We start from the raw sequence: 14,569 nt of genomic DNA, 5'->3' as shown, positions 1-14,569 counted from the left end.
AACCTTCCGTCACACACTGTTAGGTGGCTTGCGGAGTATTGTACAGCTGTACGTACAGAGGAATAAATGTAACCTATGTCAATGAATTCCTTCAGACTCGTTCTATTAATTTTGCCATTCCATGGAGTTTATCTGCGCTTGAGGGAAACGCCACAGTGCCAATAGCAAAAGAAGACGGTTCAGATAGTTTCGACTAATACGTATTCCTTCTGATGCATGTCAGACAGCAAGTTTACTATCAGTGTGAAACAGTAACCAGACCACCCATGATTCTTTAAAGATTCGAACTACCGCTTATAGAAATGCCTCAAATGTCTGATTCCTTTATAAATGAGTTGATGTGTTAAATACTTGACGTTAAGCTTGAAAACCTTAATTTGAAGACACCAACCGTTATTATGTCTGTTTTATTATTTTTCGGATTATTCTCCCTTATGTCCAGAACTATGAGCCATAAAATGGCGTAATTTTGCAGGTGTTCAAAATGGTTCAAATGGCTCTGAGCACTATGGGACTCAACTGCTGTGGTCATAAGTCCCCTAGAACTTAGAACTACTTAAACCTAACTAACCTAAGGACAGCACACAACACCCAGCCATCACGAGGCAGAGAAAATCCCTAACCCCGCCGGGAATCGAACCCTGGAACCCGGGCGTGGGAAGCGAGAACGCTACCGCATGACCACGAGATGCGGGCTTTGCAGGTGTATTCAGAGGTATATATGGATCGTGTCTGTAAAATGCGTTGCAAATAGAGTTAGTAGTAAAGAAGTAGTAAATTAAAACGTCATATCTGCATAGTTTATAAATTTAATACATGACTTATTGTGTTAAACTTTGAATGTAAGATTTATGCGTCTTAATGATAAAGTATTAAATTTTTAAATCCTGTCAATTCGTTATTATATGAAATACTGAAAATCAAATTTTTGTTGCCCCATGGAAGTCGTTAGATAAGGAGCCGTATGGCCCTTTCAGCCGTTTAATGGTGTAGATTACAGGAATGAGAGTTGCACTTTTAAAGTCGCACCAAGTCATCAATCTGAAACAGAGTTTTATTTTCACATTCAGAGGAGAGAATTGGTGTTTGAAATTTGTAAAAATATCACACCGCAACGGAATACGCCTTTGTTTTAATTATTGCCATCTGAACTCGCTTTATCATATCCGTGACACTGTCTCCCCTATTTCGCGATAATACAAAACGAACTGCCCCTCTCTGAACTTTTTCGATATCTTCGGTCAATCCCATCTGGTAAGGATCCCTTACAACACATCAGTACTCTAGCAGAGATGAAAAAGCGTAATGTAGGCAGTCTTTTTAGTAGGCCTGTTGCATATTCTAAGCGTTCTGCCAGTGAAACGTAGTCTTTGGTTACCTTTCCCAGAACATTATATAAGTGATCGTTCCAATCTAAGTTATTCCTAGTTATAAATGCTAGTATTTGGTCGAACTGACAGCCTATAGATTTGTGTGTTAACGGATTTATTTTTGTACTTACATGGATGACCTCACATTTTTCCTTATTCAGAGACAACTGGCACTTTTCGCACCATTCAGATATCGTGTCTACGTCATTAGGCAATTTGTTTTGATCTTCTGATGGCTTTACTAGACGGTAAATGACCGCATCATCTACAAACAATCGAAGAAGTCTGCTCAGATTATCTCCGAAATCGTTTCCGTAGACTGAATGAATTAGAGAACACGCTATAGTGGAAAACCTGATTACATCTGTAATAATGGCGAAATTTTGGTCGTCGAGACAAATAGCCAGAGGAATAGGTGGGAGATGGTCCAGGGAAGTCCTTGGCTGGATTTCAGGAGCTAAAAAAATACGAGGCGGCGATGTGTTAACAGGTCGCTACATGGCGTTAGTATTTAAGATAAATACATACACGTAACTGAAGACAGCGCTATGTGGTCTATAAGTAATTTTCATCCTCCAGTGGACATTAAATGGTTGACACGATAAATAATTGCGCAATAGTTTTAAAAAATATCAATATTAGTTTCAGAGTTTAAAAAAAGGAAAGCTTTAACGTCGCCCCAACACAGGCAAAAAAAAACTGCTGGAGTACATTAAATCAAGACTATACTTTCCGTGAGGTGCAACCAATTTTCAAATGTTTTATCTACTTTGGCTGAAACTGTGAATTACCATATGTGTGAATGTATTATTCTAACACCAATGCAAAGCTTATTATCGAGCTGTATCGAATAACTCGGAATTAGTGTCGGAGTCTGTCTATGGTCACGTCCACCTTCATTCTGTGATGTCGAATACGAGCACCTATCGTGCAGTAGTTGCAACTGATAGCTTGCTTGACGGAGCGTGCTGAGGGGTGTAGGAACGTCGATCGGTGCTGATGCAGGCGTAATTGCGCAGTAACTCACACCGCACGTGTAAGCCGGCAGAACGTGTTTCGGCATCGATTCCAGCTGTACGTGTAAAAATGGTTATCCGAGTAATGGATCCATCCATGTTCCTCAAAACAACGTCGTTCTAAGAGATATTCGCTTCCAGAAATTGGCTCTTGTTATTGCAGCGAAGTAACTTGTTCTACAGTGCGCTATTTGTCCAGTCGCATGTGTCTTATTTTATCGATGCGTCGAGATTGCTCCAAGCTGTTGGCTGCATATACCAGTCGTAGCAAAACATGGCCAGAAATACTCTTCTCTTTAGCCTAACGCCACGATTTTATGGTAGCACTCGACTCAGAAATAAGCAGCTCGATTCTCTGGGGCTGAACAAACTTTTTATAGTCAGTGTTTGGTTGGCTAAGTGAAGAAGATGGTAGCGTACAGTTCCTGAGCCGGCCACGGTGGCCGAGCGGTTCTAGGCGCTCCAGTCCGGAACCGCGCTGCTACTACGGTCGCAGGTTCGAATCCTGCCTCGGGCATGGATGTGTGTAATGTCCTTAGGTTTAAGTAGTTCTACGTCCAGGGGACTGATGACCTCAGATGTTGAGTCCCATAGTGCTCAGAGCCATTTGAACCATTTGAACAGTTCCTGAATACGAGATGGCGTGCTAGCGCCGCTAGTTAAATTCATAGTCTGTTAAATCTTCTTTCACCATTTCATCGACAGTTGTACTTCCACATTTCTATTGCACAAACGCATGATATGTGGAGGAGAGCGGACCTTGGATAAGTGTACCAGAATCCATTCGAGCCACTTTCTGTACCTTTCACGATAGTACACTATGGTTCCCTAGTGTATACAGTGAGAAGTCACGGAATACCTCCTCATATTGTGCCGGACCTCCTTTCGCCCAGTGTAGTGCATTAACTCGACGTGACATGGAGTCAACAAGACGTTAAAAGCTCCAGCACCAATACTGAGCCATGCTGTATCCATTGCCGTCCATAATTGCGAAATTGTTAGCGATGCAGGATTTTGTGCACGAAAGGACCTCTCGATATGTCCCTTAAAGATTCGATGGGATTCATGTCGGGCGACCTGAGTGACCAAATCGTTAGCTCAAATTGTCCAGAAGTTCATCAAACCAATCGCGAACAGTTGTGGCCCAAAGACATAGCGCAATGCCATCCATAAGAATTCCACCGTTGTTTGGGATAATGAAGCCCATGGTCTCCAAGTAGCTGAACATAACCATTTCCAGTCACTGATCTCTTCAGTTGGACCAGATGAGTCTGTCCGTTCCATGTAAACACACCATTATGGAGCCACCACCAGCTTGCACCGTGCCTTGTTGACAACTTGGGTCCATGCGTTCGTGGAGTCTGCGCCACACTCGAACCCTATTATCAGCTCTTACGAAATCGGGACTCATCTGACCAGGGCACGGTTTCCAGTCGTCTAGGGTCCAACCGATAAGGCCATGAGCCGAGGAGAGGCGCTGTAGACGATGTCGTGCTGCCATAGCCCATTAACGCCAAATTTCTCCGCATTGTCCTAACGGATGCGTCCCTTGTACGTCCCACACTGATTTCAGCTATTATTTCACGCAGTTTTGCTTGTCCGTTACCACTGACAACTCTACGCAAATGACGCTGCTCTAGGAACACCGTAGGGCAGTATGTTATCCATGGTGAGAGCTAATACCTTAAATTTGGTGTTCTCGGCGCGCTCTTGATATTGAATCTCGTAATATCGAATTCCCTACGGATTTCTGAAATGGAATGTCTCATGCCTCTGGCTCCAGATGCGATTCCGCGCTCATGATCTGTTAATTCCCGTCGTGGTTCAGAAATGGCTTTGAGCACTATGGGACTTAACATCTGAGGTCATCAGTCCCCTAGAACTTAGAACTACTTAAACCTAACTAACCTAAGGACATCACACACATCCATGCCCGAGGCAGGTTTCGAACCTGCGACCGTAGCGGTCGCGCGGTTCCAGATTGTAGCGCCTAGAACCGTTCGGCCACTCCGGCCGGCTCCCGTCGTGCGGCAACCTTTTCACACGAATCATGTGAGAACAAATGACATCTCGCCAGTGCACTGATCTTTTATGCCTTGTGTGGGCGATATTACCGCCATCTGGATATGTGCATGTCGGTATCGTACGACCTCTGTCAACTCATTGTAAATACAGTTTCTTTGCTTATACCATTTCCATCATTACACAATACACTATCAGACCAAAAGTATCCGGACACTGGTATGTAATGTAGAATCGACCACAAGATGTCACGAGCGGCAAACCCGTCAGTATAAAAGGCGGTGGGGAGTATTATATTGTCAGTCGAGAAACAGTAACACCAGAACGGGTCCGTCAGATGAGCTCATTTACTTCAAACGTGGACTACCACGCGGATGTCACCTAAGTAGGCAATCCATCAGGGATATTTCAATCCTTAAGGCTGCCCATGTCGACTGTCGGTGATGTGACAGAAGTGGGAACGCGAAAGAACAGCCACAACTAAACCAATGCCAGGCAGAGCTCATGCACATGTGGAAAGGGACCGTCGAGCATCACGGAGGGTGGTTTTAAAAATCGCATGAAATCAGCTGGAGAGATTACTTGTGATTCCCAAACTTTTACCAGCTCTCCGCTCAGTAAAATCCCAGTGTACTCAAAAACAATGGTGTACGATGGTTGAGCACCTCCTCATAATCCACGCATTTCTCAAGTACCGATGCTTGAGGTAGTGTATAGGGCGATGCCACTGATCAGTCCGTAACTGGAAAGGGCGATTTGGGGTGATAAATGACTTGATATCCTGTGACAGTCCTAGGTTATGGTCTGAGTTTAAAGAAAGCCTGGCATCATGTGTAGTGCCAACTGTGAAGTACAGAGGAGGTGGTGTTAAGGTATGGGTATGTTTTACGTGGTTAGGGTGTGGTTCCCTGATTGCACTTAAGAAAACGCTAAATGCGGAAGGATATGAACATATTTTACAGCAATGTGTACTGCGTATATTAGACGAATAGTTCGGAGATGGTCAAGGTTTGTATCAGCTTGTTTTGAAGTAGAATCTTTGAGGCAATGATATGTAAGCAATAACATTCCGGAAATGAATGGGCCTGCCCAGAGTCCCGACTCGAACCCAAATGGAACTAATTTGGGATGAAATGGCGGCCGCTGTGGCCGAGCGGTTCTAGGGGCTTCAGTCCGGAACCGCGCTGCTTCTACTGTTGCAGGTGCGAATCCTGCCTCATGTGTGTGATGTCCTTAGGTTAGTTACGTTTAAGTAGTTCTAAGTTCTAGGAGACTGATGACCTCAGAAGTTAAGTCCCATAGTGCTCAGAGCCATTTCGAATCCTGGCTCGGGCATGGATGTGTGTGATGTCCTTAGGTTAGTTAGGTTTAAGTAGTTCGAAGTCTAGGGGACTGGTGACCTCAGATGTTAAGTCCCATAGTGCTTAGAGCCATTTGAACCATTTTTTGGGATGAATCAGAAAGTCGATTTCGTCAATTATCACCCCGTTGTCTGGTTTCGGCTCCTGACAAAAAATGTGATGCTGTTCCTCCACAGACATTCAGACACGTCACTGAAAGTGTCTCCAGCAAAGTTCGAGAAACTATAAAACCGAAGGATCGACGCACGCCATATTCGTGTGCACCAATAGGTATCTGAATTCTTTTGATCAGATAGCCAGAATTTTGTAGACTCTTTCTCATTGGCACATGGGAAATGTGCTGAGTCGTAGATAGGAAAAAGAACTCTACAATGGTAGGGAAGACACTTCAGCTGGGGATCGCGTAGTGAATACCTCCGGCTGAAGTCACAGAATCAGACTCTTGGCGTGAGGACACGGCAGAGAGGACAACGTCTGCAGATGTAGAGATGGGCTGTTTCAACAATTAGCAGCTGATGTATTGCAGTCAGCACCAGATCACGGCGGTCCCAACTCTCCATGCTAGTAAATGCTGAATATGGTGTGAAATAGCAGCTTTTGCACACTGACATGACAAGAGTCATGGGATAGCGACAGGCACGCGTACACAAGGTACAAAAGGGCAGTGCATTAAGGGAGCTGTTATTTGTACTCGGGTGATTCGTTTGGATAGATTTCCGGCGTCATTATGGCCGCACGACAGGGATTAACATACTTTCAACGTGGAATGGTAATTGGAACTAGACGTATGGGACATTTCATTTCGGGAATCGTTAGGGATTCATTATTCCGATATTCACAGTGCCAAGTGTACGTCGAGATACCAAATTTCAGGCATTACCTCTTCACTTAACGACCGAGAACAGCGGCGACGATAGAAAATGGAGTGCCAAGCGTAGAAGTCAGAAATTGTCAGACGTTTTTTTCTGTTTGAGTTCAATAGAGGGGTGAAAGTAGAGGAGGCAGTTCGAAAAATTTGCGCCGTGTATGGCAATACTGCCATTGGATAGCGCATGGCAAGAAAATGGTTCCCTCGTGTTAAGGAGGATCGTTTTGACATTAGTGACTCTCCACGTTCAGAAAGACCTTCAGTGCTCAATGAAGATCGCTTAAACGCATTAATCTGCAATGATCCAGGTCAGTGCACTCGAGAACAGGTAAACGCGATGAACTGTGATCATTCCATAATGCGGGTTTGCATACAATGGAAAAGGTTGAAAAATCGGATGTATGGATATCGCATGCTCTAAGCCAAAATCACAAAAATCATCGGATGGCCATATGTGCCTCACTACTCGCTCCTCATCAATTGCCTCGTAATCCCGACCTGTCTTATACTGTATCGTTACTGGTGACGATAAATGGGTCTTTATGCTGACAAACAGAAGAGAAAGTAATGGATGAGACAAAAGAGAGCAACAACTCCCCGTACAAAGACCTGCCTCCATCCACTAATTGCTTCCCCGAGGTGTAACCATCACTGCTAATATTTATCGTCTATAACTGAGACGTCTATTAGACGCAGTCCAAGCATAACAACCAGGAAGACTGCGTGGAGTGATGTTACTCCACGATAGCGCCCGCCCGCATTCTGACCAAAAAACTCTGTACAGGGGCTGGTTTGGGAAGTCATTCCACATCCACCTAATCTTGGGCCCTCACGTTTTTCACTTTTTCCGATCTCTATTCAAGTAATTTCCTTTCACGATGAAAATGCGCTCAGAACATAAGGAGTTCTTTGCCTCAAAACCACGTGATTTCTACAGCCGCGGAATCGAAAAGTTACCCCAGCGATGGCAGACTTGTGTAAATTATGAAGGAGAATGTATTACTGATAACTAAAGTCTCTGTTATATTTCTCTGTTGTGTTTATTAAACTTGTGGAAAAACTTACGAACTTGTGCGCCAATCTAATAATTACTACAGTTTTAGGTATTTGGAACATTACAGATTCGTGACTGTGTCACACTTCATCAAAATTAAAATTCTGACTAGTATTCACTGCTGAGGCATTAATACAGGAGTCCGCAGTTCGTGGTCTCGCGGTCGCGTTCTCGTTTCCCGAGCACGAGGTCCCGTGTTCCTTTCCCGGCGGAGTCAGGGATTTTCACCTGTCTCGAGATGACTGCGTGTTCGTGTTGTCCTCATCATTTCATCATCATTCCTGAGAGTGGCGAGATTGGATTGAGCAAAGGTTGGGAATTTGTACGAGTGCCGATAACCGCACAGTTGAGCGCCCCACAAACCAAACATCACCATCATCATTAATACAGGAGGACTTCAAAAAGCAAGATCACATTATTATAGAATACTAAATAGCTATCACTGAATGCCGCACTACAATTTAAAGTGATGCGTTTACGAGACACTGTTTTTTCATCATGTTCACCAAGTCTCCGGAAACAACAGTCGAAACTTTCTACAAATCGTTCAGTTCCTCGCAGACAGAAATCCGCACCTTGGTCACGGAGTCAATCGAGAACCGCTGTGTGAACATCTTCGTTGTTCGAAGAGTCTGCGACTGCTGCGAATCTGTTCGTCGACTGCCTGTATATTATCGTCTGTGGTCGATGTCGCTGCCCTTTCTTCCCGATCAGCATCGCCTTGTTCAAATTGTTGGCACCATATCGCAAAGACTGGACGCGACACTGCATTTGGTCCATATACCGACAGAATTTCGCAGTGGATCTGTGTGCAATTTAGATATTTTGCCCACAATAATCCTACTGTCCAGCATGTTTCAACTTTAACTTAACGTTTCCAATTGCCGCACCATTTTGTGATGCGCCACTCTTATTGGCGAAGAGCCTTAGCGTGAGATAGCGATTGTAACTTACTTTTTCAAGTCCCTTCGTACAATCAGTAAACAGTGCCAACGGCCTTGCTGGCATGGCAGTCAGTCGGTACCGTCGGGCCTTCAAGGCATGTTCGGACAGTGTTTGTTTTCGTAGTCATTAAACAGTAATGATCGTACACACTTCCATGGGGCACTGCTGGAATTTACTTCTATCTTTGTGTTACTCTCAACATGTATTTAAATTCTCTTCTGTTTCTCAAAAAGTTTTTAATCGAACCACAAATCTAGCAAGATATCCGAGAGTCCGTACTTTCTTTATGAAACGTGTACGTTGTGACGATGATTTTAAAGCTTAACACCAAATCAACCTTGTTACGTCCATTTACGTAGCTTAAAGACATAACAAGCGAATAGACTGAGTTGGTTTTTCTTCTTTTTCTTCCTCATTTTCTCCTACCCAGTCACGAGTTTCCAGTACATGCCTCACTCCGAGATAACGAATTTCAGCACATGTTGCAACTAAAACTGCGGCAGACTTGCACGCCAATGCTTACAATAAACCGTGCAGCCGCGACTAGATAGTACTTCGGAATTGGCTGGAGAGCATGTCCCCGTCGTTTTATTTCCTCATCAGGTGTGCCTCCCATGCGGAACACGGTCCGCGCTACCAACTTTACAGTTGAAGCAGCACTAACCTCTCCTGCCGTTTTACTGCTGAGCGGCAGGGAAGCGTTTTGGTTTCTTACATTGAGTAGGCCAGAGTGGCGCTAATCCAGAGGCATGGGGAAAGGTGATTTCCCCCATGGCGTGGTCGGGAATCAAGTTTGAACGCCAGTTACTTTCTTCTACTTAACGAATATGCCATCTTGGAACTACTTTTGTTGTTGTAGTGGTCTTCAGTCCAGAGACTGGTTTGATGCAGCTCTCCATGCTACTTCATCCAGTCCCAAACATGCTCAATGGGGGACATATTCGGAGATCTTGCTGGCCAGGGTAGTTGACTTACACCTTCTAGAGCACGTTGGGTGGCACGGGATACATGCGGACGTGAATTGTCCTGTTGGAACAGCAAGTTCCCTTGCCGGTCTAGGGATGGTAGAACGATGGGTTCGATGATGGTTTGGATGTACCGTGCACTATTCAGTGTCTCCTCGACGATCACCAGTGGTGTACGGCCAGTGTAGGAGATCGCTCCCCACACCATGATGCCGGGTGTTGGCCCTGTGTGCCTCGGTCGTATGCAGTCCTGATTGTGGCGCTCACCTGCACGGCGCCAAACACGCATACGACCATCATTGGCACCAAGGCAGAAGCGACTCTCATCGCTGAAGACGACACGTCTCCATTCGTCCCTCCATTCACGCCTGTCGCGACACCACTGGAGGCGGGCTGCACGATGTTGGGGCGTGAGCGGAAGACGGCCTAACGGTGTGCGGGACCGTAGCCCAGCTTCATGGAGACGGTTGCGAATGGTCCTCGCCGATACCCCAGGAGCAACAGTGTCCCTAATTTGCTGGGAAGTGGCGGTGCGGTCCCCTACGGCACTGCGCAGGATCCTACGGTCTTGGCGTGCATCCGTGCGTCGCTGCGGTCCGGTCCCAGGTCGGCGGGCACGTGCACCTTCCGCCGACCACTGGCGACAACATCGATGTACTGTGGAGACCTCACGCCCCACGTGTTGAGCAATTCGGCGGTACGTCCACCCGGCCTCCCGCATGCCCACTATACGCCCTCGCTCAAAGTCCGTCAACTGCACATACGGTTCACGTCCACGCTGTCGCGGCATGCTACCAGTGTTAAAGACTGCGATGGAGCTCCGTATGCCACGGCAAACTGGCTGACACTGACGGCGGCGGTGCACAAATGCTGCGCAGCTAGCGCCATTCGACGGCCAACACCGCGGTTCCTGGTGTGTCTGCTGTGCCGTGCGTGTGATCATTGCTTGTACAGCCCTCTCGCAGTGTCCGGAATAAAGTATGGTGGGTCTGACACACCGGTGTCAATGTGTTCTTTTTTCCATTTCCAGGAGTGTATTTATCGTCCACGTTTCACTTCCATACATGGCTACACTCAACACAAATACCTTCAGAAACGACTTCCTGACATTTAAATCTATACTCGGTGTTAACAAATTTCTCTTCTTCAGAAACGCTTTCCTTGCCATTGCCAGTCTACATTTTATATCCTCTCTACTTCGACCATCATCAGTTATTTTGCTCCCCAAATAGCAAAACTCATTTACTAATTTAAGTGTCTCATTTCCTAATCTAATTCCCTCAGCATCACCCAACTTAATTCGACTACATTCCAATATCCTCGTTTTGCTTTTGTTGATGTTCATCTTATATCCTCCTTTCACTTAGTTGCATGCACTGAGTGGGAAAATAGCCAAGACTGCAGCCTTTTTATTTAATGCATACTCGTATACTGCGTAATACCTATACATGTAATTTGAAAAATTTTAAATTGTTATTGTAATGTGTTTCTTAGCTGTTGAGGGGCAGCAAAACCAGCGAGTCATAACAGTTAATTGTAAATGACAATACCATACTATTACTAATATGGAATGTATTTTTATTAAACTATATTGAAATTAAATATACGCTTGTTAACCAATACAACACATCACTGAACATACATTGTTTTTAAGCTGCTTGTGAGCTTATCCTTTCCTCATCATCACCTTCTCGTAACTCGCTCATTCCCTCTCACTCGTTTCGTCTCTTCTGTTAACGGCTATTATGCTTGTATTTTTGTCTCGAATAGCTACGCCGAATTTGCTTAAATCATTCTTAGATATATTGTTACTGATTATATTCAGTAATTGGAGGTGCGACAAGAATTTTGCCTCTGACAGTTACCTAACATATAGTCCTCGTTTATCTGTACAACTTGTTGTATCTGGTCTCTCATGATGGGTTATCCAGAAATGTGTAACATTAAAGCCATTCATTCACCAGATGATGACGTTTTACTAAGTGAGCTATTCAGCATTTGTTCAGTTGTGTTACGATTATGTTCAGTAACTTGAATGTGTCAGCATTCCTAATTAGGGAGTTCATTCCACCCTGAGGATGTTCATGTCATATAGCTTCCACCTTGAGACCGTTCTGATTTTGCAGATAAAACTGGTCAGATAACATGACAAGTCAGTGACCCCAAGACAGGTAGAAAGAGGACAGCGCGAGCTCAACCGTTTCGTTCTAGTTCCCATTCTCAACTACCTCTGTAGTCGTACCATGACCGACCAGATGGGTGAACTGCTCATGGAGCAGGTATGCCCCAACCCACCCACATGTGTGTAGGTGATGGGCTGGCAATCGGGTCTGAGGTCAGGTTCCACTGGCGAGCCGCTACCTCCTCACCCTGACCACAAGCTACCACCCTACACTCCATCAATACAGGGATGTAGGATCGATCAAGCAGTCGTCAGTGTCCACACAGTCAGACAGGTCGTGGTAATGATGGGGCAAGAGGCTCGCCTTACAGGTCATGCGATCTGGATGCACAAAGCACCCCCTCCATAGCCTCGACCCAACCAACTGAATATCGACGACCGCTTGGTGTACCCCACCTGCCATGTGCCCAGTATTGGATACTGTACTGACGGAGTGTATGCTGGCAGGTGGCAGTTTGTGTAAGCAGGTAGCACCTCGCTGGATCATGGACCCAAGCACCAGCTCATAGGCCACACACAGCTGGATGGGTCAAGGCAGACCTCCTCGGTGACGGCTCAGAAGACCGGTCGGGTTGTGTATGGGGGAGGTAGCAGTTCCAGCATGGCCGGCCTGAGTGGCCGTGCGGTTCTAGGCGCTACAGTCTGGAGCCGAGCGACCGCTACGGTCGCAGGCTCGAATCCTACCTCGGGCATGGATGTGTGTGATATCCTTAGGTTAGTTAGGTTTAATTAGTTCTAAGTTCTAGGCGACTGATGACCTCAGAAGTTAAGTCGCATAGTGCTCAGAGCCATTTGAACCATTTGAACCAAGTTCCAACATGTACATTGTTTTTGCCTCGAAATCGTTTATAGAAGAGGTTTATTTTTACAATTTATGGTGTGTAAATTAACAATGGATCAAAGTCGGGGAAAAGCTCACACCCCGACACAGGAGCAGAGAAAAGGTATACCAAATTAGAAGCGTTCTACCAAGAATGGAGACAATTGCAAAAATGTGCTGAAAGATCATCAAGCGTTCATAAGCGGAAAGAAACATACCACTTTCCAAACTCAGTGCACATGATATATCATCGGCTGTTAACAAAATCCTCGTATCTCAAAAAAAAACATGTTTTACAGGACGTGATATAAACTGATTTTGAATTACGAGTTTTTCATTCTACCTGATCCAATCTTTATATACTCGGTTTTCACATCTAACTGTAGCATTTTCGAGGTAAGATTATCGAGGTTGTTGAATATCTCAACTTAGAGATAAATAGAGTGTACGTACTTAGCGGTGGTAAATGTGTGCTTTGGATGTGGAAAACTGAAGCAAACTTCACAAGTTATGCGCGGTTTTCTCACTTAACATGGTTGTCTAACAATATATGTTGCTTGTATCCAAGGTTCTCTGGTGTCCAGCCGGATCCGATCGTCGAAGTGGAACTCTGACTGGCTTACTGATAACTGAGATACGTGGTTTTTACCTGATTAAGCAATATTTTTTTTATCTCAGTTTTTCATTCTCAGTCGACGGTATGATAATGCTTTCAGCCAAAGTTTGATTAATCATCTGTTGAAAAGTAGGCCAGAGTTGCTGCATGGAATCGATCACCAGCCACGTGAGAAACAAAGCCTCTGAGTGAGCAGCGGCAGCCGTGAAGAGGCGAGAGTGAAGAGAATGTGAAATTCAACAGTGCAGTAAGTTACGTGTTTATGTTCTGGTAATGTAAATGTTTCACACAAATGTATTTACAAGTAAAAGAAAAATCCACTACTCATTCAATGCTGGTAATTTTATACATACTGCAGTCATTTAACTTACAATGGCAAGGACAAGAAGAAAGCAATGAAACTATACTTGCGTGAGACTTTCAGTTCTAAGTGAAATCATTAATTAGTTTTTGTCACAACGACATCAGATACAAGCCCTTTAAGAGAAACGAGTATTTTGAGTGACAGCTTATTGAAGAAATAACTCTTGCATTTACGTTGCAGGTAACAGATCCATGAAATTAGCTGCAACTATACCAACCCTTAAAAAAACTGGTCCTGGAGTAGATTTTAATGACTTTCAAATAACAACTCAGCACCGATACGTGAAAAAACACTTGGAGCAAGTCGTTGTGTCTCGAATTCTCTATTTCGTTCGAGACACGCTTAGAGAACAGCGGCCTACTGAGAACTATAATGAAATTCCGGGATGAACCTCTCTCCTCAGATGGCCATCTCGTAGAGTATCTTATGGTACTATAGGACTATCAGACATTCCAAGGTGGATGGCGAAACGTATTTATTGCTTGGAAACCTATGTGTTCCGTTATGAATGTGACCACAAGAACCCATTGTAATTTTTGCTATTCGTATTTTTCACACCTCAGGATGCTGTGCACCTTTAGATCCCAGAGCACAATATTAGGATTTAAGCTTTTTCTTTCAAAAATTTGCAAATATCCTGTTTTTGTGGTATACAAAACGATCAGTGCATTGAATCATGAGACATCACCAGGCGAAAATATTAACAGTAATAGAAAAAGATCAAATCCTAGAAACACATCAGCAATGGGACTGAACATCTGTTCGTTATAAAACAACAGAATTTTTTATCAGATTTGATTGTTGTTGTTGTTGTGGTCTTCAGTCCTGAGACTGGTTTGATGCAGCTCTCCATGCTACTCTATCCTGTGCAATCTTCTTCATCTCCCAGTACCTACTGCAGCCTACATCCTTCTGAATCTGCTTAGTGTATTCATCTCTTGGTCTCCCCCTACGATTTTTACCCTCCACACTGCCCTCCAATGCTA

Source organism: Schistocerca nitens, chromosome 4 (genome assembly GCF_023898315.1).
Source record: "Schistocerca nitens isolate TAMUIC-IGC-003100 chromosome 4, iqSchNite1.1, whole genome shotgun sequence".
In the NCBI taxonomy this organism is placed as follows: domain Eukaryota; kingdom Metazoa; phylum Arthropoda; class Insecta; order Orthoptera; family Acrididae; genus Schistocerca; species Schistocerca nitens.
This window is presented reverse-complemented; position numbering follows the sequence as displayed.